Genomic DNA, 17240 nt, shown 5'->3' with positions numbered 1-17240 from the left:
GCTGGCTACCTCAAGGTAAAAATTAAGGCTTGCCTTAACGACTCGGCAGTTGTCCAACCATGTCCTCTGAAATGGTGAGACGGTGGCCCAGGGCCAGGAACAAGAGGTGTTCCAAAATATTTTGGACTTTAAGTGAAAAATTGTTTTCTTCCCGTTTCAAATTTTATTGTTACGTTTTTATTCTTCACAAATTTATTTCTTTTACCTAAATTTTACAGATAATATGTGAATCTTTTAAAAAATTTTGCTGCAAAATGTCACATTTTGACTGAAGATATGATTTTAGACGTTAATTTAAACACATAGCCAGTTCCATTTTGCAAACTAACTCTGAATAACACCTGATTCTGAATTTAGCCTATTCAACGCACTCTCCCTCTCCCTATCCTCAAATCAGAGCAGTGATTTCCCTGTACAAAACAATCAGAATCATACTAAAATCTCCAGTCACCTATAGGATGTACCCATTGTAAATGTCCCTTTAGGTATTCATAAGCCAAACGCCCTTCTTTTGAAACACATACAAAAAGAACGCCTCTGATTAATAATCTCTTTCGCGGCACACTGAGGCCGAAGGCAGGGAGCCGCAGGACGCCAGAGAAGGGCGCAGAATTCTCAATACCTAGCATTTCAATGCAGATTCCAAAGATTCGCTAACTGCTAGGTTTTCCAAGAGGAAATAATATTTGGCAAGCAACGCTTTTGGGGAAGACAACCACATTCCAAATACTGGGCTCCTTCCTGGGCCTGGGGAGGGGACGGCGATCACGGTTACCGGGCACTTCTGCGTTCATGTGTGTGTACAAGGTGGTATGTAGCCCATGCATGTAGCCAGGCCTAGGTTTCTTTCTCTTCTTCTTCTTCTTCTTCTTGTGCTTCTGCTTCTGTTTCTGCTTCTTCTCCTTCTCCTTCTTCTTCCTTTTTTTTTTTTTTTTGAGGCAAGAATATTGAAACCAATCCACTCTTTCTGTAGCTAGCTCCCACGAAGCTAGGATTTTCAACCCCTTGTTTATTCGTAAAGCCCATATGGAACTCAGTTTAATCTCCCCTCTTCGGATTTTACCAGGAGGCCCTTAGTGCCCCACCGCCGCCCATGGCACGTGAAGAGAAAGGAGGGAGTGTTGGGAGCCACGAGAGAAGCCGGCTTGGAGCCGCTTCCGTCGGGGCCCATGTTTCGCCCCAACAGAGCCGTCTCTCCTTTCTCTCCCCGAAGGTACTTCCTTAGGCCGGCAGTGTCGCTACGGTGGTGGCTGCTACGGTGGTGGCCAGGTGAGCACGGGCACGGTCCTGGGGCGGGGGCGGGTAGAGCAGCCCTCTCTCTGGAGCTCCGGTGGGTCTGCGAACCTGCCGGGAGCCGAAGGCTGAGTGGCGCTGGGGGCCCGCGCGGGGCTCCTGGCTCCCGCCGGCAGGGGAACAGCGACACCTACTGGCCGCATGGGTACCGCGCCCGGGCCGTCAGGGCTGCCCTGGGACGGGGTGCCCGGCTCCGTGGACTTGGGAGGCCGCGGGAAACTTCACCGAAGGCTCTGCGGACTGCTCTAGGACTCGTCCGCCCTGGAGAAGACAAAGCCATGCTTTCTGGAGACCCCCGGGAGGACTGTAGGATGGAACTGAACACACAGGCACACACGCATGCCCATTTTTTCTGGGGAACCGGAGAAACCCGCAGACGGAGTTGCCCACCGTCCCTTGGTTTTATGAGAGAGACCCAAGAAGAGGTCAGAGTCTTGACCTCCTCAGGTTCATGACCCAGGCCTCTTCACCGCCTTCCCCAGTTCAGCACTGACTAAAGAAGATATCTTTACAAATTAGGAAAAGAAAAGAGTTCATTATCCTCCCTGAAGCGGGGAAAAGAGTGAGTCAAGGACACAGAGTACAGGCAGCGGTTGGCGCCGGGCACGCGAACCGGCCGAGCCCTCCTGCTAGCCAGCTTCGGGCACCTTTAGTGCGCCCTGAGACTGCCTCCAGGGAGTGAAATTTGGTAGCTCTTCTTTAAGAATTGCAATCTTCTTAATTACTTCTGAAATAAAGGCAAATTTGGGCTACTGGTGATATTTTTGAGAACTACAGGTATATATATATATAATACATATGTTTAAAGCATATATACCAAAGCAAATATATACATAAAGTATATGCATATGTGTGTATACATATATACACACACACATACACATGTGTGCATACATTTACATATATATCTTCCGCGACATGGCTTCGGTTGTTGGCTCATGTTGGGGAAGGTAAGAGAGGTTGTGAAGGCATGGCAGGTCTGATGAAAGCTCAGCAAGGTTGGGGATGGCAAAAAAGCAATTCACATATTCCAGATTCACTTTCTCTTATCTAGTCTTTTCTGTAATAGCATATAGCCATTTCATATGGGAAGGAGATGTGATGTTGGTCCCAGCAGCGGGTAGAGGAGCGGGGAACCTCATCATCCATTACTCCCCAAGATGCCTTCTTTTTCCCCTTTTCAGGTTCTGAGGCTCATTTGGGCCTAAGAAACCTGGCTGAGTGTGATTCTGATACTAACCTGCTCAAAAGTAAAACATATTCCCTTTCCTTGAAACACTGGGGTATCTGAGCTAATTTCATTCCTTAAGATTTCTATGTAAAATATTGCTTATTAACAAACCTCAGAATTAAAAACAGTTTTTTTCCATTCAAATTTCAAGAGTTCATTTTGGAAATTATTTTTCTTAGCTTTATATACTGGTTAGAACTAGGGTCTAAAAGATTTTGCCTGGAAGGTGGGAGACCTTATTAGGACTAAATTTTTGTCTTCGTTCTCCACAGTCACAAAAGTTTGCTAATTCTGTTTTATTTAAATACAATTGGAAGCTTTTAGTGTCTCTAAAGCCAACAGTTTTAAGTCAGGTTCCCCTCTCTCTCCCTCTTAAAAAGAAATCACTAAAAGGCCCAGGAAACCTGTACTTCAACTCTGTTCTGCAAGTATTTTTTTTCTTTTTAAATTTTCATACAAGTGGATTTGACTGTGTCCTGATAATGCAGGAATTCACATTGAAGAAGGGACTCTTAGCAGTTTGTATGATATATGAATAAACCTATATTATTAATAATAAAATTGGGCTATATCCTACTGGCATTTTTTCTTGACAAATCCTGTTTCCCACTGCATTTCAAAGTCAGCTTTCTCCTTATGAAAATGGAAACATTCATAGAACAGGAAAATATTTATTAAAAAATTAACACTGGGCACACAACAAGTACCCATCAACAAAACCCAGTTCAGAGGTGTCTTTGGGTATTGAAAGCATCCTGATAAATGCAGGGGTTGATTTTTTTTTTCCTTTCCTTTGGCTTTTCAGGATGTAGCTTTATTTGTGACTCCAAAATCTTAGCTAGAAAGGACTCTTATTGTTTGATATTCTTTGGTTGATTTGACATTAAAGAAGATAGAAAAATAGAATTTATGTTTCAAAAATTGTGGAATTTCTCTGCATACTAGTCACCCCCAAAGCATTAGTGTATTAAACTCTAGTAGAAGGAATGTTTACTGTTTAGTACAGAAAATTAGGCCAGCAAAATAATTTTTTATTTCACATAAAATGTGAATAAGCATATTCATAAATGTAATTTGTGTATGGGTGTTATCGTGATGACTGTATGAAGTAAGGGAGGAGACAAGGCTTACAAGCCTTTCTGTTTAGGTCTCCCTCAATATATTTTTCTTTTCATTCCTCTTATTTAACAAGAAAATTAAGGAATAGAAGACAGGCTAAATTGTCATTAGACTGTGTCTGTGTTCTTTGTCACGCCTGCCTTTCCTCTGGACTGCCTGGGAGGATGTGTGTGCTCCTTTCTTGCTTCTTGAGTAGCAGTGAGGAAGGAATGGATGCAAGGATGTGAAGATTGATCAGAAAGGCACATTATTGCATTTGAAAATGAGATGGATACATTTGACACCTGGCTAAATTCCAGCCAGGTTGTTGTCTTGCGAGAGGGGATTTATGTGTGGAAGCTAGCAGGCCGACTGAATAAAGTGGGGGGAGAGAAGAGGCTTCCTTCATCTGGAAATCAGCAGGATTTTACTGACGTTTCGCTTCAGGGAGTAGAGCTCCAAGGACACCTGTGTGCATCTGCCTAGAGATAGGTGTGTGTGTGTTTTGTGTGTGTGTGTGTGTGTGTGTGTGTGTGTGTAGGGAGGAGTAGGCATTTCATCAAAAATACATTTGAAAAATGTTGGTTCTAAAATGCAGTCGTTATCAATTCGGGCCAGGTGCCAAAGTCACTAACGTGTCCAGGTTCACTCCTGGAAGGCAGCAACATTCTTGCTTTTGATGGTACGAATATGGCTTCTTTCCTTTCTTTAGCTCTTTATGGTACTTCTTTTGAGTGAGGCGAGGCTCTAGGTTTCCCCTCCTCCTTTCTTGATCTCGGCAAACAAAACCATTCTACCACTTGAGCCATCTGCCGCAGGTGTAATGGATGGCAGGGGGCCGACCTAACCACACTCCAGTCTCTTCTAGGTCGTCACCGCTCTGCACCAAACAAATGAGTCCTGTTTCACCACTAGGGTGCCGAGGTAGATGGTGGATGCTGGCCCCCGCCCCTGGCAGCGCTCAGCGCTTAGAAACCAGAGCCAGCTGACAACACGCGAAACACACAGGCACAGCGAAAACGCCGAGCCGACGCGCACTCCCTCTGCCCCCTCCCTCTGCTCTCTGTAACAAGGAGGACACGTACACAGCCTTTACACACTTAAAAGCCCTTGCGACTCCCTCTGAATTCTTAGTTACTTATGACGGCCTTCCTCACTGCACATAGCCCCTGGTGTGTGTGTGTGTGTGTGTGTGTGTGTGTGTGTGTGTGTACGCGCGCGCGCGCGCACGCGTGAATGTGCATGTGTGTTTAAAACGCTTATTGGTAGGTCATCAGCAGCTGATCAGACATGGTAATCCAATAATTTTTTTGAATACACACAATTTTTCGTTGAAGGTAATTTTTTAAAGAAAATGGAAAACTATTAATTTTCTGCGCAAGTCTAGGGTTCCCAGTTTAGGTTCCAGAGAACAGCAGATCTGCGCAGCCCCAGCCTTACCAAACTTTCCTTTTCTAGGGTTTGAAAGAGGCTCTCATTCTCACTTCATGACAGAGCAGCGGCTCATTTGCACTCGGGTGTGTAAAGGATGGAGCTGTCGAACGCGCCGCTTAGGAAGGGAAATCGGATAGCTGGAGCCCCCCGCAGTCGCTCGGAACCTTGGCTGGAGGCACAAGGTGCCCAGGGGCAAGAGCCCGGGGTCCAAGCTTCCAGGCGCACATCATCCTCTGGGCCCCGGGCCCTCCGGCTGGAGCACTCCCTCACCCGCATCCCATCCCCGTTCCATTTTGATCATTATTTGAATAGCCCAGGTAAGGGTGCCCATCTCTCGGCTATGGGCGGGGGCTGGACCCTGACAGGTACGGACTCCGCGGGCCCCCAGTGTACTTACCTCGAGCGAGGCCCTGGCAAATGGTGGCCCAGAAGCATCAAGTTTCCTCTCCCAGCCGTTGTGCCAGATTTCCCCTCCTGCCTTCTGCTCGTCTCCGCCAGATCGTTTCTCTCTCTCTCTCTCTCTCTCTCTCTCTGTCACACACGAGGATTACTTGTGACTTTTAGAGGCAAAAGCTTGCTTATTCAGAGGAGAGAGGGAGGGGGAGAGGGAGAAAGGAGGCGGGAGGGAGGAGAGAGAGAGGGAGAGAGAAGTAAAAGGGGGATGGAGGATGAAGAGGAGGTGGAGAATCAGAAGGTAGTGCGGGCGTTGTTAGAGAAGGAGGAGGAAGAGGAGGAGGAGGAGGAGGGATGGGAGGGGTAGGGTAGAGTAACCAAAGATGGGCTGGGATGGGACGGCGAGGAATAAATTGCTCCCCACCCAGCTGCGGTGCGACGCCCCCAGCGTCCCGGGGGAGCCGGTGCGTCAGCTCACGGCTGGCCAAGGCGGGGCCGTACAAAAGCTAGCGCCGCGGGACCCCCTTCATGGGCTTCTACCCGAGCAGACCGAGCGCTGGAGGCCGCTCCACGCGCGAGCTCGAACCACGGAGGGCTCTTAGCTCGGACAAGCGTGGCTGTCTAAGAGCTCCAAGCTCCACGGAACTTTGATTTTATTCCCAGGAGCCCGGTCATCCACTTCTGCATCTCAGACAAGCCCCGGAGGCTCGTGCAGCTTCCGCGCGTCCTCGCCCTGGACGCGGGGCGCCCACCTTAGTCGTAGCCCCTGGTCCCGGCGCTGCTCACGCCGTCGGTTTCCTCACTGCCCAGGCTCCCTCTGGAACACCACCTCACCTCATCTCAGCTTGCTTTTACCGAGGGGTGTGTGTGTGTGTGTGTGTGTGTGTGTGTGTGTGTGTGTATGTGTACATAGCGCGCGCGCTCCAGGCTAGAAAGAAGGTAACGAGAAAGTAGCTTCCGTCTCCTGCAGCTTGGATCCCACGACCAAGTCCGACCACATTCAGTATTTGAGATTACAGTTTGCAGCAAGGACCAGGGCAGGGGCTCACCGGATCGTTTCAACTGAGTTTCAATGCAGCAAGGATTGTTTATCATTATTGCTAAGACTGACGAAAATAGGCCAAAAAATAAAGAAGAGTTGCATAGAAAGAAGTGAAAGCATTTTAGCAATGATCAGGAACTAAAAGTGCTTGGAATGGATTTCTCGAACAAGAGCATCCACGATGGATAAAGGTGAAAGCCGCAGACTCTCACAAAACCGCTTCAATACGTGAAGGGATTAAAAAATAGGACGATGCTTTTCAACATAGACTAGCCATTAGTTCTCTGTTAAATGCACTAAACCAGCCCCATGGAATGATTACATGGCAGCCTTTTAACGTACAAACATGAGGATTCTAAAACGGATGCACACAACTCGTTTATAAAACTCCCTCTGTACACACACACATACACACACACACATTCATAAAGAGACAAAGTTTTAATACCGATACCCCACACTTGTAAATATATATTTTCTCAAACAACTACCCCTAAATACAGTAATTTTCTTCTGCATTTCCTTGCTGACCTGTGCGACATTATATTTAGAGAGTAGGCTCCCAGGATCGACATAATTCTACTTACATTCATTGTGGATGGCACGTCATAAAATGCCAGGGGGGAGGGAACCTTGAGGGGCGTGGAGAAGGAGGCTTTTATTAACAATTATATTCTCCCCTAGCAGTTTAAATAATAACAATGATGTCACAGTAACCATCTCCCTTCTCCCACTCCAGTGAAACCACTAGATGGGTTGGTGAACTTAATTAAGGGATTACTGTTGCTACACAGTTACAAAGGTGGCATAAGGAATCTCTGAACGAACGGTAGATTGCTGGACATTTGGCATGTTTTAGGACTCACTTACCTGCCAAATCTTATTTCAGAATAAGAATGATAAAATGTTGTTAGTTTGTGCCCAGCATAGATTTGAAGGAAAATGGAACGAAAAGAAGTTGCTCCTTGAAAATTATGTTAGTTGTAGGAAAAAAAAAAATCCTCTCAGCGAAACGAGCCGGTTACGCACTATATTAAATGAGGATCATATTTTACCAACCCAGGTGGTGTTTTAAAAATTCTTTCAGACAACAGTGATAAGAGAGGAAGTAAAGAGCACGCAGACCCCCGCCTAGCCCGCACCGGTGTTCGCAGTGTCTGGAGCACACACTCCAAACACATCGGGACCCCCACCCCCATGAATTCGCTCTGTTTGAGACTCAGATTCTGAGGCCAAGAGTTCGTTCTCGGTGGATCGCCACACGTTGAAAAATGGATATTTGTGTAAGGTCAACATTCAGGCTATAGTACAATGGCATGGTGGAGAGAAAACACTTTTCATTGTTTAACAGTTACTGATTAAACTGCCCTGCATATTGAATAACATTTTTGAGAATTTGCCTTTTTTTCTTTAAAATTATTAGCCAGTGTTTTAATGAGGCCTCAGGATTGGGTTGCATGGAGGAAAGTGAGGGGTTCAATAAGGTACAGCTTTGATATACAGAACAATTACATAAAAGAAGTAATTTATTTTTGAAGAGGACAAAAGAAATTTGGGGTTATGTTTAAGTACAACTTAGCAGTTGCAAAACTATGTTTTAAACAGACAATTTGATAATTTGCATTTCTTTTTTCCCCTCTTAAACCATTTACAACCTGGGAAATTTACTCTTGTTAACTAGTAAAACACCTGAAGGCTTGAATTAGACACCAAGTAGCCGCTGATGTCCCAACAACCTCCAACCTGCCCCTCTGGAAGGTGTGGAATCTTTTATAAGTACTCAAGAAAAGCTCCCAAAGCTCAACTAGGTTCTATGGTGCCCTCACTGAGGAGTGTGCTTTAAGGTTATCAGTCTTTTAAGCACCACGTGATTAGACAGGAAAGGTAACTTGAAAACACAACCTGATTCTGAGCGAAATCATTTTGTCCTGTTGGCATGAAAATGTAGTTACACCTCCAAGTTCTGCTCAGGAACAGACGGCTGCGTGTGGGGGCTGGTCCCTACCCAGATCAGTACAGGATCTTCAGCTGGCAGAGGAGATCCAGCAAATGGAATTCACGAAGAAACTCATGTGCGTTTGGAAAACAAGGTGGGGGAGAGTGCTGCTGCCTGATTGCTTTCGCTGAGGTCTCCTATGATCATCAGTGGCTTTGGCAACAGCAGGGAAGGCAAAAATAATTCACCACCAAACAGTTTTGACCAAGACATATTTAATGGGGCTAGTTTGAACTTTGTTTTAAAAAATTTCCTGGCAGATATTAGTCTTCTCCCTGCTTATCTCTTACAATATTTTTTAAAAATGTCATTTATAGGTAGTCATTGCATGGGGTTGTGCTACAATTAACACACAGGTACTGGGGCACTTCAGGCCCATGTAAATATCCAGTGTAAAGGATTCACCAGATATCCTGGCAGCAGCCTCTGCAAATGGAAGCTGCTCCAGAAAGAGACATTTTTATTTGTGTAGCTGTTACTCAAGTCTTTATAGGTGTGAGTTTTGGGCTGAATTCACCAGTCCAAATTAAGGAGTCTGGATACATGACACATCACCTGTAAATAACCATGTAGACACAAGCCTCTTTTGCCACAACTCTCCAAATGTTTGTTTTAAATCTTCTTATCACCTTTAATGAGTGCTCCTTTTAGAACTCAACTCAGAGACTCAAATTTAGTCTTTGAATTGGTACTTAAAAAACTATTCTCTTTTATCATTTAAAAGTAAGCCTACTCCCAAAATTGAGCGTTTCACTTTTAAGGCTCAAACACTTCCTTAGGTCTCTACGAAAGTCTCTTAGGTCTCTTCAAACCAGCCCTTAGCATCAAATTCCTTCATGGCAGTAATTTGGTACCCACAAGTAAACTGACGGGTTGGAGAGGGAGATGTTATCATTTCTGTTTTCTTTTGTATCTAATAAAATGGAGACTGACTATATGAAATCCCCTTCTAGAGCTTACCAAAATTGTTTTTTAAAATTCTCCTGGACGAGAGCCCCGTGGTCTTGCAGCTTAGAAGGGGTTCGGGGGGCTCCGTTTGGCTAATTTTTAGAGACCTGCTTGGCGGAGGCTGCTCGCAGGTAACGCTTCTGAGATGAAGGCGGGGCTCTCTGTCGCCTGCAAGGATATTTTACCTAGAATGTCCTGATTTTGGGTCCAAACTCACACTCTCCCACACTCGTGGGGTGATAGGTAGGCTAATAAAAGGCAAATAGTAATCAGAAGGGAGCCCCAAGTTTCTACCAGAGGGGTTTTGGCCAGAAAACAAAGGGAGCAGGGGCTGCTCCCTCCTCGTCCCCTGCGCCTGAAATTCAGGTCGCCTGCAGCTATGGCCTCAGGTGAGTGGCTCAGGGAAGGGTCTCTGAGGCTCTTCCCTGGGCCCCCGGGCCTGTTTTGGGCCGCTCCCTGGGAGTGCTTTGACTTCTGCCGCCATTCCGCGTCGTCTTTTCCTGCAATAACACCTGCTGCCACGGATCGAGTACACCTGACCAGATGTAGTCAAAAGAAAAGGTCAAGAAAAGAAAAGGAAAGCCCCACCTTTCTTAATTCCGTTTGGTAAGAGCCAGGGCTGCCAAATCCATTACATAATGCCAGTTCAAGCTGACACCTGTGCCCGCCCTGGAGCTAGATCAGGTTCTGGCTACTGCTCCAACCTGGAACGCCGGCTCAGTAGCGCCCAAGTCGAAGGCAAAGGGGAAGAGGAACGAAGTGTGGGATGGGGGGCGGCCCCTCGTTGGGGTTCAGGTAGGGATTAGATTCTGCAGGGAATGCTCCAAGGGTGGCTCCGTAATAATTTGGGACCGCGATAAAAAAAAAATAGCCGCAGTTTCGAAGTCCCAGAGCTTTATCAGGAAGCACTGGACGCCCCTTGCTGCTCCAGACTGGGGCAGGCTTCCAGGCGTGTCCCCTCCGACCCCGCCACGAGAGGAGGACTCACCTGCCGCGGGGCTGCCGGAAACTCACTCCCGCCCGCCCCCTGGGTGCTATTGATGCGGACCTTGGAGGTGCCTGCGGCGTGGCCTGACACGTGGACGCGGCCCATAACCCGCCCCGGCTGCTGCTTTCCCCTGAAGGCGGACAATGGCTTCATTAATCGGCCATCATTAAACCAACCCAGGAGAAGCCCCATCCCGCAATGAGGGCGCGGCAGGCTAATTTTGCCTACGGCTGAACAGTTGGGGCAAACGGTGGTTAACAGGCTGGATCCCTCTCTAGTAAAGGCCCGACCGTCCCGATCTTTGGGGTCCGCACCAATGATCCCATGAAAAAAAAGGTCAGCCCCCAAACTCCTAGGAATCCACACTGTTCCTCCCCAAACTTCCTGCTCCCCGCTAAGGCAAAAGACCCCGAGCCTTGCAAACCCTTTTGTTAGAACGCGAATTAATGTTTCCAAGATTTTTTCTCAAAAGAATTAGGAGCTCTAGAGGCGACCCTTCCACTCACTAGGGCACCATGTCAAAGGGACTCGTCATGGCGATTTACAAATATCACTAACGTGGACAGCGCTATTGGAATGTAACTCGGGCTTGGTTTCATGCAGTCCTTAGGATTTCGTTGAGGCCCTGGAGACGTGACTAATTCCTCCCAGTCCATAGTGGGAAATGCTTATTGGACTTTTGTTGAGATAAAATAAAATAAAATAAAAGCTAGACCCAAAGCTTCGTGTGGACCTTACACACACACACACACACACACACACGCGCGCGCACAATGAGCAAGAGGCAGTGACCTTCTCTGGACGTCGCAGGCGCCCCCCTCGCTCCCGCGTTAAAATCACCAGAGTCAATTCCGGGCATCCGTCTCCACCATCAACTCCCGCCCCTTCCCCATTTCTCATCAAAAGGCAGGAGAAACGTCATATTTTATATTTCTTTTCTCCACATCTGGGCATTTTCTTGTGCATCATATCCTAAACAAATATTCTCCTTTTACATTCTTGTGCGCCTAGGACGGTGTGGACCTGCGCCCCTCTTCCCCGTAGCGACTGTGTTGGAGAAACTCGCTCGGAGGACCAGTGTGCTGCGGGGGCCAAAACTCACGCTGCCCAGTCTTGGAGAGCTGGAGAACGGAGTCGGGCCCCGCCGAACCTGCGCTCGCAGAGAATGTTATCTTCACAGCAACTTAGCAAGCCCCACAGAACAAAAGTTAAAGCGTGATGGCACTATACCTTGCCCCGGGTTACTCAGGCGCCTGTCTCCCATTTTGGACATGCAGGAAATGTTGGATTTGGGGAGGTTTGCTTTGGCTGGGTTTGGGTTGTCTATATAAGCCCTGCTGGAGTACTGTACTGAGAAAGGCGCCTTGATGGACTCGGGTGTTAATTAACGCGCGGCTAATTTGAGCTTCAGGAGCGGGAGGCGGCCGGTAGCGCCGCGAGCCGCGAGGGGCCAGTGACCTCTAGTGGACATGAGGAGATATGCAGCGCGAGTGAGCGTGTAGCGGAGAAAACTCTTTCCTGAGCAGCTGCTCGCGTGTCTCCTCTGAATCCAGTGCAAGGGAGGGACACGAGTCCCCAATTTAAGGGAGAAAGATAAGTCAGCAAGTGGTGTCGAGCAAAGACCTTAGCTCTTCTGATGTATCTGAAATCTCAATGCAATTTAAGCGCGCGTGCACACACACATTGTTACTTATCAATTTTTCCAGCGAGAGAAGGAGAACATATGGAAAGGGTTTGAGAAGTGAGCGTAAATAACTTTGGTTTCTGAACCTAGAGAAAAGCAGGGCTTTCAAAGCTCCGGAGGCACCAGCCATTCAGGGGAAGGAGTCGGAATGTTATTCCGTAAACAAAGTTCATCGGTACTCCCAAGATTTTTTTTTTTTCCTGTAAAGAATTGAAAAAAAAAAAAAGTAAAAAGCTTAGTTGGGTCAACAACAAGAAAGTAATGGAACAAATGATGTGTGGAAAGGTCCAGATGCTCCTGAGTTCACACCCCTCAGGCAAATAAGAAAACAAAAATAAGAACAAAAGAATCCCTTCGCTTAACAAAAATAAAATAAAAGGCCAGGAGGAGAAAATGATCTGTTTTGGTTTTTTAACCTTCATTTATTTCATTAGTTAGATAAACTGGTGCAGAAATTTTTGGAAAGATCTTCCTGGTTCTTCTGCAAGGGCCAAAAGCAAACCACGGACCTGGTAGTTCACGCAGAATACCATTTTTTAAAATAAACCAAAGTCTGTATTTTATCCTTCCCCATTCCGCAGACCGCAGCAGACTGTGGAAGCTGGCGAGGCCCAGTAAAATCCCGCGACCCCACAGCCTCAGCGCTCAGGGTTCCACGGTCCAGTAGAGGCTAAGCTGACCTCGCCGACGGCCGCGCTCACTTGGGCCCTTCCTCCCGGGTCTTGTTCTACGGGCGATTGAGGATTTCTTAGTCTCTTTCTTCCCTGGTACTCCTCCTTCGAGGGCAGAAGTCTGAATTACTAGCAGCTACCAGCCGCTTGGAGCGGGAACTTGGAGGTGATCCGCTCCCCGGGAGTAGCCTGTCCGTCCCAGCTCTCCTCCCCTCTGTGCCTGGCGGTTTTGCGGTACCCGAATCTGTCCTCAAGGGTTGGGGGAGGGGTGGATATGGGGGATCAGAGACATTGCCTCTTCCCAAACTGTGAGCACAGCCCGCTTGGGGTTGGTTTCACATCGCTCAGGACTGGGGTTCCACGCCTGGAGCGCAGTTACCCTGTTGCGCCCGCACCTGCCTCGGGAAGTGCATCTGGGACCCCAGGTCGGGGACCACCGCGTTAGTGAGGGACAGCCGAGTCGGGGGGCAGTCTCCCCTGGTGGACAGTATAAAGTTTGGACAGCAGGGGAAGGAAGAGAGGAACTGGAGGTTGGGGGAGGCTAGAGAGCAATGTTTGCTCTCTGAACTTTTCCTTCTCCCCTTTGCGCCTTCGGAAATGGCCTGGGAGTTAGCAGAGGTAGGGAAGCTGCTGTAAGAGCGAAACGTCGCCCCACTTGGCGGTGTCCGGGTCTCACAGTAGGCTCGGGTCACAGGATGGAGGGGGTAGGGGTTCAGCTCCGCCGAGAGAGGGAGCTACCGTCCCCTCCTTTCTCGGCCGGAGACGTTAAGGGTCCCCGGTGAATGACACCGTCCAGGATCAGAAGTCAGTGGTGGCTATACTCGGAATAAGGCTGACAGTTCGCAGTGAGGGAAAACGTGTAACCTGGCAGGATGAGGAACACGCGATGAAAATGAACCCAGGGAAACCGAAGATTTCTAAGAGCTGTATTTTATTGTGGTCCAAAGAAAGGACTGAGAGCTGCTTAAGGGAAATAGCATTTATAAAGCCAAACATTAAATATATGTTACAACAGAAATACAATCTTAATGGATATAACCGAATTGCAATAGTTTAAGAAACGATCTTTTCAGAAAACTAAACAGCGAGCAAAACAACGTTCAATTTTAAAAAGCCCAGACGTGACTCACACAGCAACCGCCTATGGGAAAGCAGTAGTTTTCCTTGACCTTCCCTATACTGCGCCCCGGGAGCTCCCTGTAACTCCAGAGCAGAAAAATCTACCAACTTTGGAATCCAGTCAGAAAAACAAAACAAACAAAACCGTGTGGACCCCCAAGCAAGAATTCACTAACATTCCTGCCGGCCTTGCTTAACCTCCATGCCCCCGGAAAGTGGCGCGAATCACTCTTGGCACCATTTGGGGCTCACAAAAAGGACCCACCTCCTGTTGGCCAGGCAACCGCACACCTGAGGCAAGAGGACCAGAAGTGGAGAACAAACTGCTCAAGTTCCAGCAGTCTCCAAATCAGAGCCCCTATTAGCTTGGGCCCTTGCAAACTTGGGCACTCGCCTTTGGCCACGTAGCTGCTCTTTTCACCCTGCCACCAGAAACAAAGTGAACGCTCTTCTTTTCTCTGTAAGCTGGAACTTACCAAGGGCATACTTGAGCCTACCAGGCCCCGAGGACCCCATTTCAGGCCCAAATGTGCCAGTTTTACCCTTGCTGGGGGTGCGCACTGCAGTCTTCATCAACCAACTTCTAAGTGGGTGCCAATGAGGAGCAGCCTCACGCTTTTTCTGCAGAGAGAAGGTAGAGAGAGATGAGGGCTTTCGGTGTGGCCCTGTGACCCCAGGCTACTATCCCAGGCTATGGCACGTCTTCGCCAGAAAAGCAGCGACCGAGTTATTTCCCAGTTGACAATGCCCAGCAGCCGGGTCCTGTTATTATAGGGGTTATTAGAGGGGTCGCCTTCTTCTCTAATGGTTCCTGTTCAGAGTTTTCCCCCAGTAAGATTTAGAAAAGACTGGACTTGAACACTTTACCTCCCAGAGTGTCTTAGAACCTGGCCCCGGAGTCGTCTCCCCTACACTCCCCCTCCCACCCCCACCCTGTTGTCCCTCAGCTGCTGGTGCGGATGGAAAGACTCAAAGACAGACAAGAACCCCCCACCAGCCCCCACACGCTGGGAACAGGATCGACAATCTTTCCCAGTTTCTTGCGGAAAATTTTCACATGTACACACAAAATCTGCAGTCCGAGATAATAGGTGATGAGCCGTCCTGGGAACGGTGTCGCAGGCTGAGGACGTCCAAGACCTGGCGAGTCTCGGGTCAGAGGAGCGGGAGGGGGCGACCCGAGGCCCCGCGCCCCGGCTCTGTGCTGGCGGGTGGTGCTGGCTATTTCTCTCTGCTCCCAACTATTACATTTCTTTTTTCCTTCGTCTTGGCTAGAGTTATACATTTTATGTGTGGGGCGATTTAGAAAACAAAATTGGACTATATAAGCTATTCCATATATAAAAAAGAACCCAAAAAACCTCGCGTTTTTTTTTCTCTTGTGTTTTCCTCACTTTTCTTTTTCTCAAACTGCAAAATTTTAGTGCTTGAATGGCGAATGGGGAAAAGGACCGGCCGGAGACTGAGGCACGGAACGGAGGTCTGAAAGTGAATTTTTCAATGCCTAGTTTACCCTTGATGTCGCATTCCATCTTAAATAGCCACAATGATGATAATCTGAGCAGTAATATTAGTCTATTTTCCTGCTGTACAGTGCGGCTTGGAGAAATCTTGGGACTCAAACGGCATGAACTTAGATTCCTGTTACATAACTTTTCAATGAGAGAGTGAGGAATACCTCACTCAGTCTTCGGGAACGGAGCCTTCAAAAACCCTTGTAAGGCCGGGCGCGGTGGCTCACGCATGTAATCCCAGCACTTTGGAAGGCCGAGACGGGCGGATCACGAGGTCAGGAGTTCAAGCCTTGCCAACATGGTGAAACCCCGTCTCTACTAAAAATACAAAAATTAGCTGGGCATGGTGGCGCGCGCCTGTAATCTCAGCTACTCGGGAGGCTGAGGCAGGAGAATCGCTTGAACCGGGACCCGGGAAGCAGAGGTTGCAGTGAGCCGAGATCGCGCCACTGCACTCCAGCCTGGGCTACAGGGCGAGACTCCGTCTCGAAAAAAAAAAAAAGAAAAGAAAAGAAAAGAAAAAGAAAAAACCCTTGTGAGCGGCCTAAAAACCGTCCTGTGAGCATCTCATCCCCATACTGGCGCTGCCACCCGCACGGGACCGTCCAACTTCGCACTGTTCCATTTTCTCTATGTGCTTTTCAGCCCATCCTTGGAGTTGCTCTTTAAGGAGGACTTTCGGAATGAAACTCCACAGTGCGGTTCAAAGACGCGCTTAGGACGCCCCGGGATGGAGAGAGGACAGAGCTTTGACTGGAATTCCTGGAACAGACGAGGGCTTGTGAGCTTGGCCCAGGCATTGAGGACTGCATACTCTTCCCGACAAGGGCACTTGGGTCGAAAGAAGGTGGACCGGGTCTTCCGCAAAGGCGAAACCCTGGAGAACGCTGTCCCACCCCACCATGTGAGCGCGGACAAGTAATAATCTCCTGGCCTCAGTTTCCCTCCTGTGCTTTAGATCAATTTTAAGAAGCTTTATTTTTTCTAAGATGATTTTCCCTACATATGTCTTGTCTCCCTCACTGCCATTCCCGCCCCTCCCCCCCAAAAATACATTGTAAATCTTTTTCCTCCTACGGTTAATTTTAAAGAACCACAAAAGTTTGCATAAGACAGAATTTACCTGCCCATGTATTTCTGTTGAAGGTGGAAAATTGTTTTTACGTGACAAGTTTTATTTCTATTGATTTTTAAAAATTTTATCTGGAAAGAATTTGGCTCATGAGCTAAATAATATAGTTACCATTTGCTTAACAATTTTTAAGCTCTAGGCATTGAGGTAAATGCTTTATATATTTTTTCTTACTCAGTCTGAGAACAACCATGTAAAATAGGGTTTTTCCTTCTGTTTTTCTTCTTTCCAATTTGAAAACTGAGGCAGAGACATTATATGGCTTTCACAAAGGAATAGAGCTAGTAAGTGGCAGAGGCAGAGTCTGAACACAACTACCAACCACTAAGTGGAAGCTCTTAGCAGAGGTCAGCTGGGTTTTCAAGTAAGGCTATAACTGCTGAAGAGTAGCCCTTCAACCTATGGTACTTGGTTGCCCATTATAAAGGAAAGCTGCGTAGTAATTTGACTTTATATACCTTAAGAAATAATCACAGCAAAAAAAAAAACCCTAAAAATAATCTTTAGCTGTTAAGCAATCATCATATTGCTAGTTGCAGTAATTCATATTTTGCAACTGTTTATACATTATGAGATAAAGCAAGTAAGTCATTATATTGGTGTCGTACAGAACTGAAATTTTTCATTATAAGAAAAAAGGAAATACAGGTGGAAGATTATGGAAATCAAATAAAAATCTTATAGCCCCGGAAAGAAA

Source organism: Hylobates moloch, unplaced genomic scaffold (genome assembly GCF_009828535.3).
Source record: "Hylobates moloch isolate HMO894 unplaced genomic scaffold, HMol_V3 SCAFFOLD_6, whole genome shotgun sequence".
In the NCBI taxonomy this organism is placed as follows: Eukaryota; Metazoa; Chordata; class Mammalia; order Primates; family Hylobatidae; genus Hylobates; species Hylobates moloch.
This window is presented reverse-complemented; position numbering follows the sequence as displayed.